The sequence below is a fragment of the Sus scrofa genome, chromosome 15 (genome assembly GCF_054392235.1).
Source record: "Sus scrofa isolate SSC_HxYL_T2T_F1_AM1 chromosome 15, Sscrofa_HxYL_maternal_Yorkshire_Landrace_v2.0, whole genome shotgun sequence".
NCBI classification, from domain to species: Eukaryota; Metazoa; Chordata; class Mammalia; order Artiodactyla; family Suidae; genus Sus; species Sus scrofa.
This window is the reverse complement of record NC_139397.1, coordinates 148,326,154-148,341,391: the sequence shown is the minus strand read 5'-3', so window position 1 is coordinate 148,341,391 and position 15,238 is coordinate 148,326,154. Positions and strand designations below refer to the sequence as shown.

Sequence of the window (15,238 nt, the reverse complement as noted above, 5' to 3'; positions counted from 1 at the left end):
AAAAAGAAAACAAAAAGACAATTACAGAATGGGAGAAAATAGTTTCAAATGATGCAACTGACAAGGGCTTAATCTCTAGAATATATAAGCAACTTATACAACTCAACAGCAAAAAAACCAATCACTCAATGGAAAAATGGGCAAAAGACCTAAATAGACATTTCTCCAAAGAAGATATACAGATGGCCAGCAAACACATGAAAAAATGCTCAACATCGCTGATTAGAAGAGAAATGCAAATCAAAACTACCATGAGATACCACCTCACACCAGTCAGAATGGCCATCATTACTAAATCCACAAATAACAAGTGCTGGAGGGGCTGTGGAGAAAAGGGAACCCTCCTGCACTGCTGGTGGGAATGTAAACTGGTACAGCCAATATGGAGAACAGTTTGGAGATACCTTAGAAATCTATACATAGAACTTCCATATGACCCTGCAATCCCACTCTTGGGCATCTATCCGGACAAAGCTCTACTTAAAAGAGACACATGCACCCGCATGTTCACTGCAGCACTATTCACAATAGCCAGGACATGGAAACAATCCAAATGTCCATCGACAGAGGATTGGATTCGGAAGATGTGGTATATATACACAATGGAATACTACTCAGCCATAAAAAAGGATGACATAATGCCATTTGCAGCAACATGGATGGAACTAGAGAATCTCATCCTGAGTGAAATGAGCCAGAAAGACAAAGACAAATACCATATGATATCACTTATAACTGGAATCTAATATCCAGCACAAATGAACATCTCCTCGGAAAAGAAAATCATGGACTTGGAGAAGAGACTTGTGGTTGCCTGATGGGAGGGGGAGGGAGTGGGAGGGATCCGGAGCTTGGGCTTATCAGACACAACCTAGAATAGATTTACAAGGAGATCCTGCTGAATAGCACTGAGAACAATGTCTAGATACTCATGTTGCAACAGAAGAAAGGATGGGGGAAAAACTGTAATTGCAATGTATACATGTAAGGATAACCTGACCCCCTTGCTGTACAGTGGGAAAACTAAAAAAAAAAAAAAGCCATGGGTCGTTGACCGCTCTGGGTAGTGATCATGGTTGACGGCAAAGACGGCATTCAGTTCTGATGTATTCTAGGTTAGTACTGCTAAGTGGGAAATTTCCCTTTTCCAGAAATGAAACATACTTTCTGTAAAGACTTTCCAAAATTGGAAACTCTTTTTTCAATGTCTTGGCTCAAAAAAGTCACACGGCTGTTGGTTGGCCTGTTTATCAGCATTCCTCCTTCCTGGGACAATGTAGAATGGACTCTCAGAGCGGAAGAAATCTATTTCCTCTGGGGCAAAAATGACCATCTGAAGTCCCTTGCACCGGATTCCCTCCATGGAATTCCCACTGAAAACACCAAGCAGGGAGAGGCCTGTTGCTGTGAGCCCCAAGAGACCTGCAGACCTGTGGTCATCGCAGGAGAATCCAAATAGCCAAGCACCTTCCCGCTACAGCTCCACTCTTAACAGTTTTTACGCTACCTTATCGCATACAGCAGCCTTCAGAAGAGAGAGTACTTTCTTCAAATAACCATCAAGAATCAGCCTTCTTTCCCCCAGGAGTCCACTCTTCTGTCTCCAGGGAGGAAGTCCTTTTTCATCCTGGAAAGTCACTCACCCAAATCCTTGCCTCTTTAGGAATGTCTAATTCCACTTTTTCATCCTACTTGCTCAGCAAACACAGATTCATCTCCTCTGCTCCCACTCTTCTGTAACCCTTTTCAGGATGATTTCAACTGCCACCAATCACTATAGTCAGCAATCTCATAGACTACACTCTGGGAAATAGTCCAAGACCTCATCAACGAAATAGGATCCTCTCCATCTTTAGCCTATACAGCTGAATTTTGGACTCACTAGTTACTTATAAAACTCGTTCCTCCCATTACTATGCAACTTGTGTCCCAATCAGAAATAAGCCTTGTTAGGATGGAGCTATCTAAGGGGACTTCACTCTGAAAAGATGCACACAAAATACTGTACATTCCTGGGCCCAGGGCACAAGGCATAGTCTGAAAGGAGCTTGGGTCAGATCCACCTGCTGACCTCGGGGAGCCTCCCTGAGAGCCACGAGGCAACTGGAGGTCATCCTGGGGATATCGACACTGGCAAGAGCCATTTGGGGAGCTCCACTCTACTCTGATGACTCTGGTGCTAGAAAGCGCCATTTTGGACTCTCCCTCTTGCTTATTTATCAGCCCTAGTAATACCAACCTGTGAACACCAGTACTGGGATACCCCAGGCCAAGGAGCTAGCTGAGTAGGAACAGAGACGCACCCATGGCCAACTGCCTTAGGATCCCCTGAGTCCCCAGTCACCTGGGGTCTGGCCCCATCCACCAGAAGGCCCAAGACCTGGCTTGTCCACCAGAAGGCCCAGGACCCAGGCCCACCTACCAGTGCGCCAGCACTAGCCCAGAGATCCCATGGGCCCTTGTCCCACCTCCCAGCAGGACAGCACAGGCTTTGGGACACTCCCGGCCCCACAACCAACTCATAAGTTTATCAGCTGATTTTTTGGCAGAAACTCGACAGGCCAGAAGGGAGTGGCCCTGTGTATCTAAAGGATGAAAGCGAAAAACCTACAGCCAAAAGTGCTCTAGCTGGCAAGGCTTTCACTCAGATTGAGTCAAAGGAGAGACTAAAAGTTTTGCAGACAAGGGAAAGCTAAGAGTTGAGCACCACAAAACCAGCTTTATGAGAAATGTGAAAGGGTGGCCTCTAAGTGGAAACGTGCACAACTAGAAATATCAAAATTACAAGAGGAAAAATTTCATTGGTAAAGGCAAATACATACTATACATATCAACCATGTATTGAGTGAACAAAAAGATTAAAAGACAAAAGTTGTAAAACATCATCTACATCCACGGTAAGTATTTAAGGGATACACAAAACAAAAAATATGTGAAGTACGATGTCAAAACAATAAATTGTGGACGGAGAGTAAACATACAGTGTTGTTAACATGTGTCTGACCTTAGGAGATCAACAACTGACCATCACATATATACAGACTGCTATATAGAATCCTCATGGTAACCACAAACCAAAAATCTGTGATACGGAAAAAGAGAAAGAAACCCATCCATAACACCAAAGTCAGTCTTCAAATGACTAGAGAAAAGCAAAAGGAGAAGGAACAAAAAAGAACTATTAACAAAAACTCCAAATAAAATGGTGATGAGAATGCATCTATCAATAGTTACTGTTAATGTACATGGACTAAATGCTACAACAGAAAGACACAGAGTAGCTAAAATGATACAAAAACAGGACCTAGACATGTCTTCACTTCAGATCTAAAGACACATGCAGACTGAAAGTGGAGGGATGGAAAAAGTATTCCGTGCAAACAGAAATCAAAAAGCTGGGGTTGTACTCTTACACCAGACCAAACAGACTTTGAGAAAAAGACCATGACAAAAGACAAAGAAGGACACTCCCTAATGATCGAGGGATCAATCCAGGAATAAAATGTAACCATTGTAAAAATATATGGCCCCAACATAGGAGCACCTAAATATAAAAAGAAAATATTAGCACACACGAAAGGAGAAGTGGACAGTAATCAGTAAACAACAATAGTAGGGTACTTTTGAACCCCACATACATGAATGGACATGTCCTTCAGACAGAAAACTATGGAAACCCTGACCCTAAACAACACATTAGACCTATTAGACTTAACAGAACATTCCACCCAAAAGTAGTAGCCTACACATTCCTTCAGAGTCCAGGATAGATCATGTGTTAGGCTACAACATATGTACTTGGAACCTGGAACCCTTGGGGAGAGCTGCACCTCTGGGAGGATGGTGTTAGCTTCACGGAGACCAGAGCCCTGGGGAGAAGTGGGGCTGTGGGGAGGGAGGAGCATGTGTTCCTGGTGCCTGTGAAACACCAGGGAGATGTGTTCAAGGCAGATGACTTGACAAGTCCGGAGCAGAGGAGGGGTCTGGACTGCACAGATGGACTTGCAACCCTCAGCACATGGTGGTGAGTGAAAACAAGTCTGGAGTGACATTCAAAAAAGGAAAGAAAATGGGAGTGATTTATACCCAAACCTAAGACATCTAGAAGATGTTTTGTTTATGACCTTCAAGTCTTCCTTGTTAAGAAAAGAGAAAGGAGCTTAATGTCTACCTAAGGAAAGTAGAAAAACAATTATCAAAACTCCAAAGGAAAGATGAAACCACTAATTAAAAAAAATAAGCTGAATCAATGAAATCGAAAATGGAAGCAATAAAAAAGAATAAGCCCGTACAAAACTTATTTCTTTGAGAAGACCAAACAATGATTCCACCTGTCATAAATCTTAAGAAGGAGAAGAAACAAACATCTAAAAGATTTAGACTTTAATGTCTCATGCTTTGAGAAAATGTGCCATAAATGCTTAACGGAGTCGCATCCAAGGGTAAACCAAACCAAATAAATAAGAGTGACAAAATTCCAAAGTAAAACACAATTTAGTGGAACAGAAATGATAATGGTGTGCTTATCACGTATAATACTGGAGGATTTCCATGTACATCACATTCCCTGTAATAAATAAATTGGCACAAACACAACTGAGTGCCTCTAGGTGACAAACCTTGTCCTGCTCCGCACTTTCAACGTAAGGAAAATAGACAATATCTATTGGGTCTTCGCTGTGATTTATCAAGGCCAGAGTGGTTAGATCACCCACCCAATGACATTCAGCGAGAAAAATGGATGTGACGACTCGAACCAACACAGCTCACTCTACAGAGGACAGTCACATGCAAAACTAAAAAAGGGTTCTGATTACTTTTTAAATGCCTTCCTTCTTTTCACTATTTACAAACCTAACAGATAACATGTGTAGTTTATAATTGGACAACTGAGTTGCATAAAGAAAGAAGAAAACCGAGGAAAATAGATCCCTTGTGGGGTGAACCAAAAAGAAAATTGAAAAGCTTGAGTCCTTTGCCATCATACACACATATTAACAAAGAGAGATATAAAAGTAAGGATGTAAAAACTATGAAATCTAAGGTCATAGAATTTAATATAAATTCAGCGAATATGACCTATCTGGGCAAAAACGATGGCTCCCTTAGTGGATTACGAAACAAATCCTGTCCCTAGGAGGCCTACTTCAATTGGACCCAAATATTCAGGCTCAATGTGAGAAGACTCTGAAATGGTGAGGAAAGCAGTAGTTCCCATCGTGGAAACTTGGGGTGTGGTGGCTCCTGGTGGGGTAGGTTTGCTAATGTAGGCAGCCTCTCCTACAAAACTTTCCTCTTTGAGACCCACTTCTCACGGTCACTGCCCCCACCTTCACTGCATTGATGGGCTCCGTTGCATCACCTCTCTAGCTCACACTACCATCATTTGATGCCTTCCGTGTCCCACGTAGAAGACCCATCTGACATGCCATCCAACTCTGCTACAGCCCTACAGCATACTCCAGACACCAACTCCTGGTCAGAAGATTTCTCATCAGCACAACTCCTTCTCTGAAAAGCTGCACTCAATTATTTCCTTCTCTCATCACAGAGACCCCAGCTTCTCTCTCCAGAAGTGTCTCACTTCCACTTAATTTAATCGACCTCCCTGAAACTTCTGCTTCCTTTGCGTGGTAGGTCTCCTGTGACCACACCTCAATCCCTTCCAACACAAGATCACTCAGCACATTCGGGTCAACCAATGCAATTAATTACCTCGGTCTTTCATCCCTCCAATGAACACCCTCAAGTAAAAACCCCTGAGGGCTGGGCTCACAGATCAAGTTCTCTGCTCCTACCTAGCTGGAGAAAATCCTACAACCGGTGCAAAAGGACAGTCTTGGTAGAATGGCACCTTTCCTTGTTAGTCCGATTACAGACCTTCAACCCCGACTGTCATTCCTCTCCATGGCCATTGGAAACCTTTACTACACTGCTGCAGGCACTTTAACAATTCATCTCACCAAAGGCTCTTAGAAGGAGAATGAGAGGCAGAAATTTTTAGAAATCTCAGTAGATAAGTAAGCACCTGGAAGTAAGGGGGTTTTGAATGTGTCCCACTTGAAACACTGACCGAAGAAACGCATCAATACGGACCTGAGACAATGGCTTCCTGTTGGCACAGTTTATACCCCCAATGAAGACCATGTTGGGCATGATTGGCCGGGGGTAATCCATCACAAAGTCTCCTCTGAAGAGCCACACGGATGCAGAGCTCAAGACATCCACCAGCGACACCTCTCTCTGCAGAAGCTTGGAAGCCATTTGTCCATAAGGAGTGAAAGAAACATGGCAAATGTACCTCAGGGCCAGAGGGTAGAGCATGTTCTTGACCCTTTGAAAGAATGTCATGTGGTCTGAATTCATCGTTAATAATCTCGGAACATACGAGAAAGGGTTTGGGCATGCTGTGCCCTCAAAATCTATGTCACACGGAAGAGAGCGCAAAAAGAACACAGCAGGAATGGACAGGTACTTAGCCAGCACGGCCCCGCAGGGGTAGACAGGATCCGTTAAAACCACGTCGAAGGAACTGGCGTTCAGGTCCCTGATCAGGTCCTTGTTATTTAATAGCTCCTCACAAGACCTTTCAAACATCAAAAACACTTTTTTCAAAGATACCATCGTCGTCCAAAACATTGTTAGAAAATTTACTTTTTCAAAAAGCAGATGAAAATGGCCCACCATGAGGTCATCAAATTCGTCCTGGGTGTAGGGAATGGCATAGCTTTGCACAGTGAAAAAGTCCTCTGCCTTGATGTGCATGTTCACCTCTGGCGAAAGGACCACTGCTTGGTGGCCTCTGGCATGGAGCTCCTGCACGGCCTTCCTCATGCTGAGCCAGTGGCTGCCCTCCATGGGGACCACGAGCACCTTCCCACCCTCGGCCCAGGGTACGACCACGCACAGGCAGAGCAGCAGTCCAGCGAGCATCGGCAGGGGAGCCTGGAATCCCATGGCCATCTCAGCAGAAGCCGCAAACAACTGGCTTCCAGGTCAGCCTGTGCCTTCTATATGTCTTTTCTTTCTTATCTTATCGTTAAGGCACTTAAGCAAAACGGCACGTAATTGGCAGGCAGTGTGCCCTCCTTACATTAATCATTACAGGATAAATCCATCCCTATGTTTCATTATGTCTGCTTTCACCCAGGGAAAAGACCAGTCCCCTTTATCTTCAAAGAACTCATTTGACTCTGCTGCTCCCTCCAGAGAGCATTCTAGTTCACTCTCTTGGTTTGTATCCAACTCCAAAGCAAGGCTCTGCATGCTTATGCCCTTGGATCACTTCCTACCCTGGAATGAGCTCTGATCTCTGGGGCTGTGACTGAACTCGGATGGCTTACCTATACCCCAGTCCCCAACCAGGACCTCTCTGCTGGCTGGGACCTTATCTGATAACTCTTAAAACTCCTTCCCCTCATTCACAGGTAAGCACGGGGCACTGTCAGGAAGGTATATGACATTGCTCCAACATGCTTCTCTCAGCAGGGAGGGGAGGCCCCCTGTCCATTGTGTTCCTGTTCCACACCAGGGCAGCTCTTCCAGTGTGCATGGGAGGGTCTATGGAAGCAGGTGTCCGATGGGGAACTATCTGGAAGGATCCTTGATGAAGACAGCAGAAGGGGTGGTTGAGAATCCCTGTCTACCTCATGGAAGAAGAATTGCTGTCATCAAAAGCATCAATGGGCAAGGAAACCCTCAGCAAGGACACGGCGGGGTCAGAGTGCACCATCCCCCAGGGCCTGCTCACCATGGGACGGGAGGGAGCCATCCCTGGCCTCAGAGCAGGCTCTCTGAATTCCTCTTCTGAATGCTAAAGGCTCCAGTCTTCTGCTACTCTGTGTAGGGACCGGGGTGTACATTAATCTGGGCCCTTACAGGAACCTAGAGTTTCTGTTCAGATTTTTCTCCAAAGTCACGTAGAGTCCTACATCCTGATAAGGACAGATTCTTGCAGAGCAGTGGGGCCACGTGGCTTGTAGGACCCTTCAACAGCAGAGTCCTGCGCAACTGCTTGGGTTGCATGTGCTTGTGAGACTGGCCCTGCTTCAGAGAGTGATGCCCATGACCATGTGTGCTCAGCAAGATGCTGATATCTCCCCAGCCTGTCTGCCCTGGGCACCATGTGGGAGGGCTCCTGGGCTGCCCAGCTGTCTCTCTCGCTGAGCACACTCCCTTCTGCACCCATGGCTTCCGCCAGAGCGGTATCCGGTCCTGGGCCACATGACTGGCAAGGCTGAGGTTTCCCTTTGGGAGAAAGTTACCCCCTTAAGGATCCACACTGACCACAGACACCACCACTGGGCAAGTGCGTGTGTGCTGAGATGCTGCCTGTGTCCCACCAGCTGCCACTGTGCAAGGGAGCACTTGGTTTCACCATCCTCATAGGCCGTGAGCCCGGGATCCTGGTTCTCCCACAGCAACATCTGTGCCCTCTTTTTCTGGATCTGCTTTCTGCCCTGGCCACATAACTGCATGGTTTCCTCAAGGCTCAGTTTCTGTCCTCTGCTGTGGGAAGGGCCCTCCCAGAGCAAAGGGAAGGCAACATGGCCTAACCAGCATCTGTGTGCACGTGTGTACCTCTGCCGCAGCAAGACGTCATCAGTATCCATGTGCAACTTTGTAACACAGACCATCCAACCAGAACTGCAGAATGTATGTTCTCTTCTAAGGGGGACAAAGGGACCAAAGTGTAAAAGAAAAAAATAACCAAGGGTGTATACAACAGCACCCCACTGCATTCAGGGTTCAGCATTTGGACGTGAATCCACTGAGCCAGTGCCAGCACAAATAAATGCTGCTTCCTGGCAAAAAGCCTCGGTGTCCCATCTCTCGGTATGAGAATCCTGCAACATTTCTTGGGGGTTAGGCCAGGATTCAGAGACAGTGGTTTCACCTCCCTTGTTGCTAGGATATGACCCCTGGGTTTCCAGGAGAGGTGACCTTGCCTGGCACCAGTGGACCAATTGATCCATAGTGGACTAGCCCTCCCGGCGTGCTGGGGCAAGGACCCTGAGAGCACAGCGGAATCCGGCAAGGCCCAGGACCCATCAAGGGAGCACCGTCCGCCAGACTGGTAAGGACCTTGGTTCAGTTTAGTCAGCTGGCCCTGAAAGGCAGAAGGAGAGCCTGATCCCCTCCCAGAGTTGCCCAGGTCGTCTCACAGGAGACAAAACCACAACTCTAAGGCGCTGGCCAGCGGGTTGGAGACATTGTGTGACTGTGAGTGAATGAGACCGACAACAGGAGAGGTCGGACTCGACCAAGGGCCGAAGCGCGTGTGGAGTTCTGACCCGCAGTTCCATGGCAATCCTCATATGGCTTACGGTGGCTCTCTTTGGAGAGATCCTGACCTGACGTTGGGGTTTTTACCATCCCACCAGTGCTAAGAGGTACCAGGAGGACCCGGCTGGCAGTCCCCCTCCTCACAGGCACCGAGGTGCCTTACAAATGCCACTGAGGGAAACTTGGGGGCCCCTCTACTATGATCAGAAAGGTCAAATACAAGAGGGCCAACATACCTGCATATATCAGCCTTTTACCATCACTGAGCCCCTGAACTAGAAGACCCATACTCCCTCATTCATGGAGAAAGCTCAGGCTATGACTGATCTAATGCCATCCATCATCTAGCCCCGCAAGCCCACCTGGACTGATTGCGGCCAGCTACTCTTGACTCTGTTTAGCACTGAAGAAAGCCACCAAATTCCTCAGGCCACTTTAAAATAGTGAGGAGAAACACGCCCTGGCAGGGACAGTGACTGCACAGGCTTCTGCCCAGAGCAAGGTCCCAGAGAAAAATCCCCAACCAGACCCAATGATCCCCGGGAATTTCAAATGGTCGAGCGCTACCAAGAGGCTCTTTTTTTTTTGTCCTTTTGTCTTTTTGTTGTTGTTGTTGTTGCTATCTCTTGGTTCTTGGGCCGCTCCCGCGGCATATGGAGGTTCCCAGGCTAGGGGTTGAATCGGAGCTGTAGCCACCGGCCTACGCCAGAGCCACAGCCACACGGGATCTGAGCCGCGTCTGCAACCTACACCACAGCTCACGGCAACGCCAGATCGTTAACCCACTGAGCAAGGGCAGGGACCGAACCCGCAACCTCATGGTTCCTAGTCGGATTCGTTAACCACTGCGCCACGACGGGAACTCCACCAAGAGGCTCTTTTAAGCAGCATGAAAGAGGGAGGGAAAAAGGCTATGAACATGAGCAAACCTCCAAGGTGCTCCAGGGACCAGAAGGGAGCCCAAGCCAATTTTATGAGAGATTATGCAGAGTGTTCTGCCTTAACACTCCCTTCGACCCAGAAGCCGCAGAGAAGCAATGGATGGTTAATGCAGCCTTTATTGGCCAGGCCCAGGGAGACCCCTGACATGAGCTACAAAAGCTGGAGGGCTTCGCTGGAATGAATGCCGGCCAACTGTTGGAGGTTGCAACGAAGATATTGTCAACTGAGACCAAGAGGCATGATGAGAAGCAGACCAGAAAATGAAAAAGAAGGCAGATCTGCTTACCGCCGCCCTGATGGATCAATCGGGACACTCCCAGAGAGGTGCCCCAAGGGGCCAGGGCCAAGGTTAGAGAAGAAACCAACAAGAGGGGCCACCTCGCCCAGGGATGAGAGTGGCACAAAATCAATGTGCTCACTTCCGCCCGGAAGGTCACTGGAAGAACGAGTGCCCCCAGTGGTCAGAGAATTATTACCCAGCTCCCTGGTGAAAGAGGAGGGGCCGGGTGATTGAAGGAAGATACCAACCAGTGCAGCGACCATACGAGGCCCCTGAAGACAACCTTGTTGGTCTGGCTGCCATGGGAAACTATGAGGAAGACTAGGACAGACGGGGCTCTGTACTGTTAGGTCCCCAGAAGCCCATGGTCCAGGGAGTTCCCGTCGTGGCTCAGTGGTTAAGGAATCCTATGAGGAACCATGAGGTTGTGGGTTCCATTCCTGGCCCCGCTCAGTGGGTTACATCATGCACTGTGATGTAAGTCAAAGATGTGGCTCGGATCCCGCTTGTTGTGGCTCTGGTATAGGCTGGCGGCTACAGCTCCAATTGGACCCCTAGCCTGGGAACCTCCATATGCCCTGGGTGCAGTTCTACAAATAATAAAAATAAAATAAAATAAAAAGAAGCCCATGATCCAAATGACCACATGGGGCCGGCCCACTGACTTTATGGTAGACCCTGGGGCAGAACTTTCTATGGCGACCCAACCCGTGGGCCCCCCTCTCACAGAGACAAGCCACTATTTGGGAGCCACTGGTGACCAAACCCCTCCTCCTTTCTTACTGCCCCGACGATGCAACTTAGGCCGCCAGGAAGTCGCTCATGAATTCCTATGCCTCCCTGACGGTCCTGTGGCTTTGATGCATCGGGACTTATTGGGAAAACTACAGGCCCAGATAACTTTCGGCTCCCACAGCCAAGCAGCCCTAACCCTAGGAACACCAGGAGCAAAACTCATGACTCTCATGGTCCCCCAAGAAGAAGAGTGGTGCCTCTACAGTCCTAGAGAGGCCATGGCAGAGACCTAAGGCCACCTCTGAAGTTTAGCGTGTTGGAGGGGCCCCATTTAAAAATAGAGCTGTGACCTTCCCTGAGCTTCCCGAGTCCGAGACTGTAAATATCTGCTAGCCTTTGTGTGTACAGCCTCAGGCTGGGTAGAGGCCTGCCCTACTCGCACGGAGAAGGCACACAACGTGGCCTGATTTCTCCTAAAGGAAATCGTTCCCCGATTTGGAATGCTAATCACCATGGGATCGGATAATGGGCCAGCGTTCATGGCTACGGTGGTGCGATTGATGGCAAGGGGGCGAAGATCACCTGGCAGTTTCACAGGACATGTCGTCCCCAGAGCTCCGGGAAGGTGGAGCGAATGAACTGAACTCTGACACTGCAACCAGGTAACCTGTCTCAGGAGACCCACCACACTGGGACCCACTGTTGCCAACGGCTCTGCTGAGAATTAGGTCCAGCCCTACCAGACAGCCAGGGTTCTCCCCTTATGAGATGCTTTGCAGATGCCCCCCTCCCATTATCAGGGGCATGCCAGGTGATCTGAAGGAACTGGGCAGTACTACCATGAAGCAGCAGATACAAGCGCTTGGCTCAACCCTAACCACCATACAGCATTGGGCTAGGGAACACCCACCTGCGAGCTTGACCACAGACGCCCACCCCTTTAAACCAGGAGATGCTGCATGGGGAGAAAAAAAAGTAGAATGTCCAACCCCTGAAGCCCCTCCCGAGGGTCCATTCACTGTCATTTTATCCACCCCCACTGCAGTGAAGGTAGCTGAGGTGGTCCCTTGGATTCACCACAGCAGCGTGAAACCGGCTTCCCAAGGCTGAAGATGCACTTCGGATCCATCTACACCATGCAAGCTGACCATCTGGAGCAAGTGAATTGGGACTCCAGAGATCGTTGAGGATGGCCGCCCTGCTTGAGTCACTCCGGAGGCTGACTAATCTGCACAAGGCAGAAGCTTGAGGGGTGGGCCACCCGACGGGATGAATAGACTGGTTTGTTTGCTACTGCAGTTCTTACTGTGATGCACTGTCACCCCTTGTCCCTGCCTGCTGTTGGGATCCTCGCCTTAATCTTTGCCGTAGGGTTGGCGGAAGCCGCTCGGGCCGACTGAAAAGGTAGCAAAAGGCCTGGGGTGAGGGCGATGCAGACACAGAATGGCGGGCCCTGGCTGGACTACACTGTGGGGGAACAGCCCGCCTCCCCGAAACTGGTCAGGATCTTGTGTGCTGGGATTATTCGTCCATCCTTCTTCCTGCTCCCACTTGCCACAGGGGACCACGTGGGAATCCAAGTACAGGAGGATGGGGAGACCCAGAGAAAACGGGGTGCCCTCCAAGTTGGCAACTGGAAAGATGACGAATGGCCTCCTAAACATCTAGTCCATGACGATGGGCCAGCCACCTGGGCAGAGGAAGGGCCTTACGGATACCGTACTCCCATCTATATGTTAGACCACATCATCAGGTTACAGGCGGTTCTTAAAAAGTTATTTGGGGGATGGGGTTCAACTTCTGGGGGATTCAAAACCCTCATGCGTGTTGTGTTTTTAATTTGGGGGGCTGGCCTGATCCTATCCTGTCTAGCCTCCCTAGTTATAAGGTCTGTCTCCAGCCTCATTGAGGCCATGGTTGAAAGAAAAACTGCCACACATGTAATGATGTGGTGGAACTATAAGCCCCTAAACCAAGAGGAGGCTCTCTGACCCCAAAGGGGGGGTCCAAGCATCAAAGGGGGGAATGGGGTGAGGGCCCTCCCAGAACACAGGGAAGGCAACATGGCCTAACCAGCATCTGTGTGCACGTGTGTACCTCTGCCGCAGCAAGACGTCATCAGTATCCATGTGCAACTTTGTAACACAGACCATCCAACCAGAACTGCAGAATGTAGGTCCTCTTCTAAGGGGGACAAAGGGACCAAAGTGTAAAAGAAAAAGATAAGCGAGGGTGCAAATGACCACGCCCCACTGCATTCGGGGTTCAGCCTTTGGATATCAATTTGCTGAGCCAGTGCCGGCACGAATAATCGCTGCTTCCTGGCAAAAAGCCTCAGTATCCCGCCTCTCTGTACAAGAATCCTGCAACACCATCCCAGGTTAAATCCTATCATTTCTGCACTGAGGGGACTGGAAAGCCTGGTGGTGTTTTCTCTGTTCCAATTAGAGATACAAATCTAGGCCAGAATAAATGCATGCAGAGGCATACCTCCTGGGTGGGAATATTTAACACTGTAAGAATCTTGATCTTGCCCCAAATTCAGCTGCACAGTTAAAGCAAAGCCAAGCAAAATCTCACGGGGATTTGTAATAGGACCCCCCAAAATGGTTTTTAATTCACCTGGAAGTAGTTCTGGCTGCTGATAGAGGAGTGGCTCCTCTCAGGCCAGCATTCCTACACAGAAGGATCACAACCCCTTGCGAGGCCTTTTTCAGGCTATCTGAAGACACTGGAGAGCCAGCCAAAGCAGCAGAGGCTGAAAGGGATGAAGGAGACAGCGGATGGCATGGAAGCCCTAGCTGGCCAAGGACCAGGGAGAATTTCCCCACCCTTTTAGCACCCACCCTCCTACGCTGCTCTTGCCCATTGCCCCAGCTCCTCCCTCTTACCAGGGAGATTATCCGCGTCACATTTGTGCCCATGTGGCCAGACAATGGCCGGCAACTCAGTCAGCCCATCACCCCCAGGAAGCCAGCACCACCCCAGGGGGCAGTGGGGCTGAGCAAGAGCAAGATCAACTGCACTAGTGGGCGCTGGTCCTCCACGGCCAGTCCCTCTCCCCTGATGGCCCAGGGAGGGCGACTGGTCTACCTGCATCCCTCCTGTGCAGCAGTAGAAACACCCCATCCCCTCCCCGCAGAGGACAAATTGAACGCTACGGTAGGCCAAGGGCCACACGATGCCCACACTTCAATCAAGGGCGAAAGAGCAGTTTCTGAACCTGAAACAGGGAGGCGTATTCCCACACAAGGCGATGATGCTGGCATAGGCGAGGTGGCTCTGGATCAGGAAGAGGTCCAAGTCCAAGGCCCATTTTATGCTGCCAAGCGAGGGGCGAAACGCTGCATGCCTGAGCCTGCACACCCGTTTTTATGACTGTTTGCAAGAGGGCGAGCCACACTTGGGGCTTTGGTGGCCCCCACCTGCCGCCGCCCAGAAGCACGGACATGGCAGGAGGCACTCCTACCGGTGAGAGAGGGTACACCTGGGACCCTCACGGAGCCTGTGCGAGCAGGAGATGACAGCGGGGAGGGTTGCATTCACCTCTAGGGCTGCTGTAACAAAGCACCCCACACCGGGCGACTTAGAGCTACAGGGATTCACTGTCCCACCTGCTGGAGGCAGAGTCCACATCCAAGTGCCAGTGAGGCCGCGGTCCCTCTGAAGCCTCTCAAGGAGAATCTGCCCCTGCTTCTCCCAGCGTCTGGTGTTTGCCTGCACCCTTGGTCCCCCTTGCCTCAGAGATGCACCCCTCTTTGCCCCTCTTTCCTCTGTGGGCCTTTCCCCTGTCTTGCTTCTGTGCATGTCCATCGCTGGGGCCAAATCTCTCCTTTTCATAAGGACACCAGGCGTATTGAATTAGGGCCCACCCAAGGGACCTCGTTCAACTGGACTACCTCTGTAAATGCCCTATGTCCATACATGCTCACATTCTGAGAGGCTGGGGGTCAGAACGTCAGCAGACCTTTTTTTTAATTTTTTTTTTATGGTTAT

General features: G+C 49.4%; 1 protein-coding gene and 1 pseudogene across 1 annotated transcript in view; both read right to left on the bottom strand.

Annotated features, from left to right (window-relative positions):
- Window positions 1-15,238, bottom strand: part of UGT1A6 (UDP glucuronosyltransferase 1 family, polypeptide A6) — a 72,939-nt gene that overhangs the window by 44,055 nt on the left and 13,646 nt on the right. The window lies entirely within an intron of this gene.
- LOC146396209 (UDP-glucuronosyltransferase 1A3 pseudogene) lies at window positions 5,947-7,018 on the bottom strand (annotated as a pseudogene).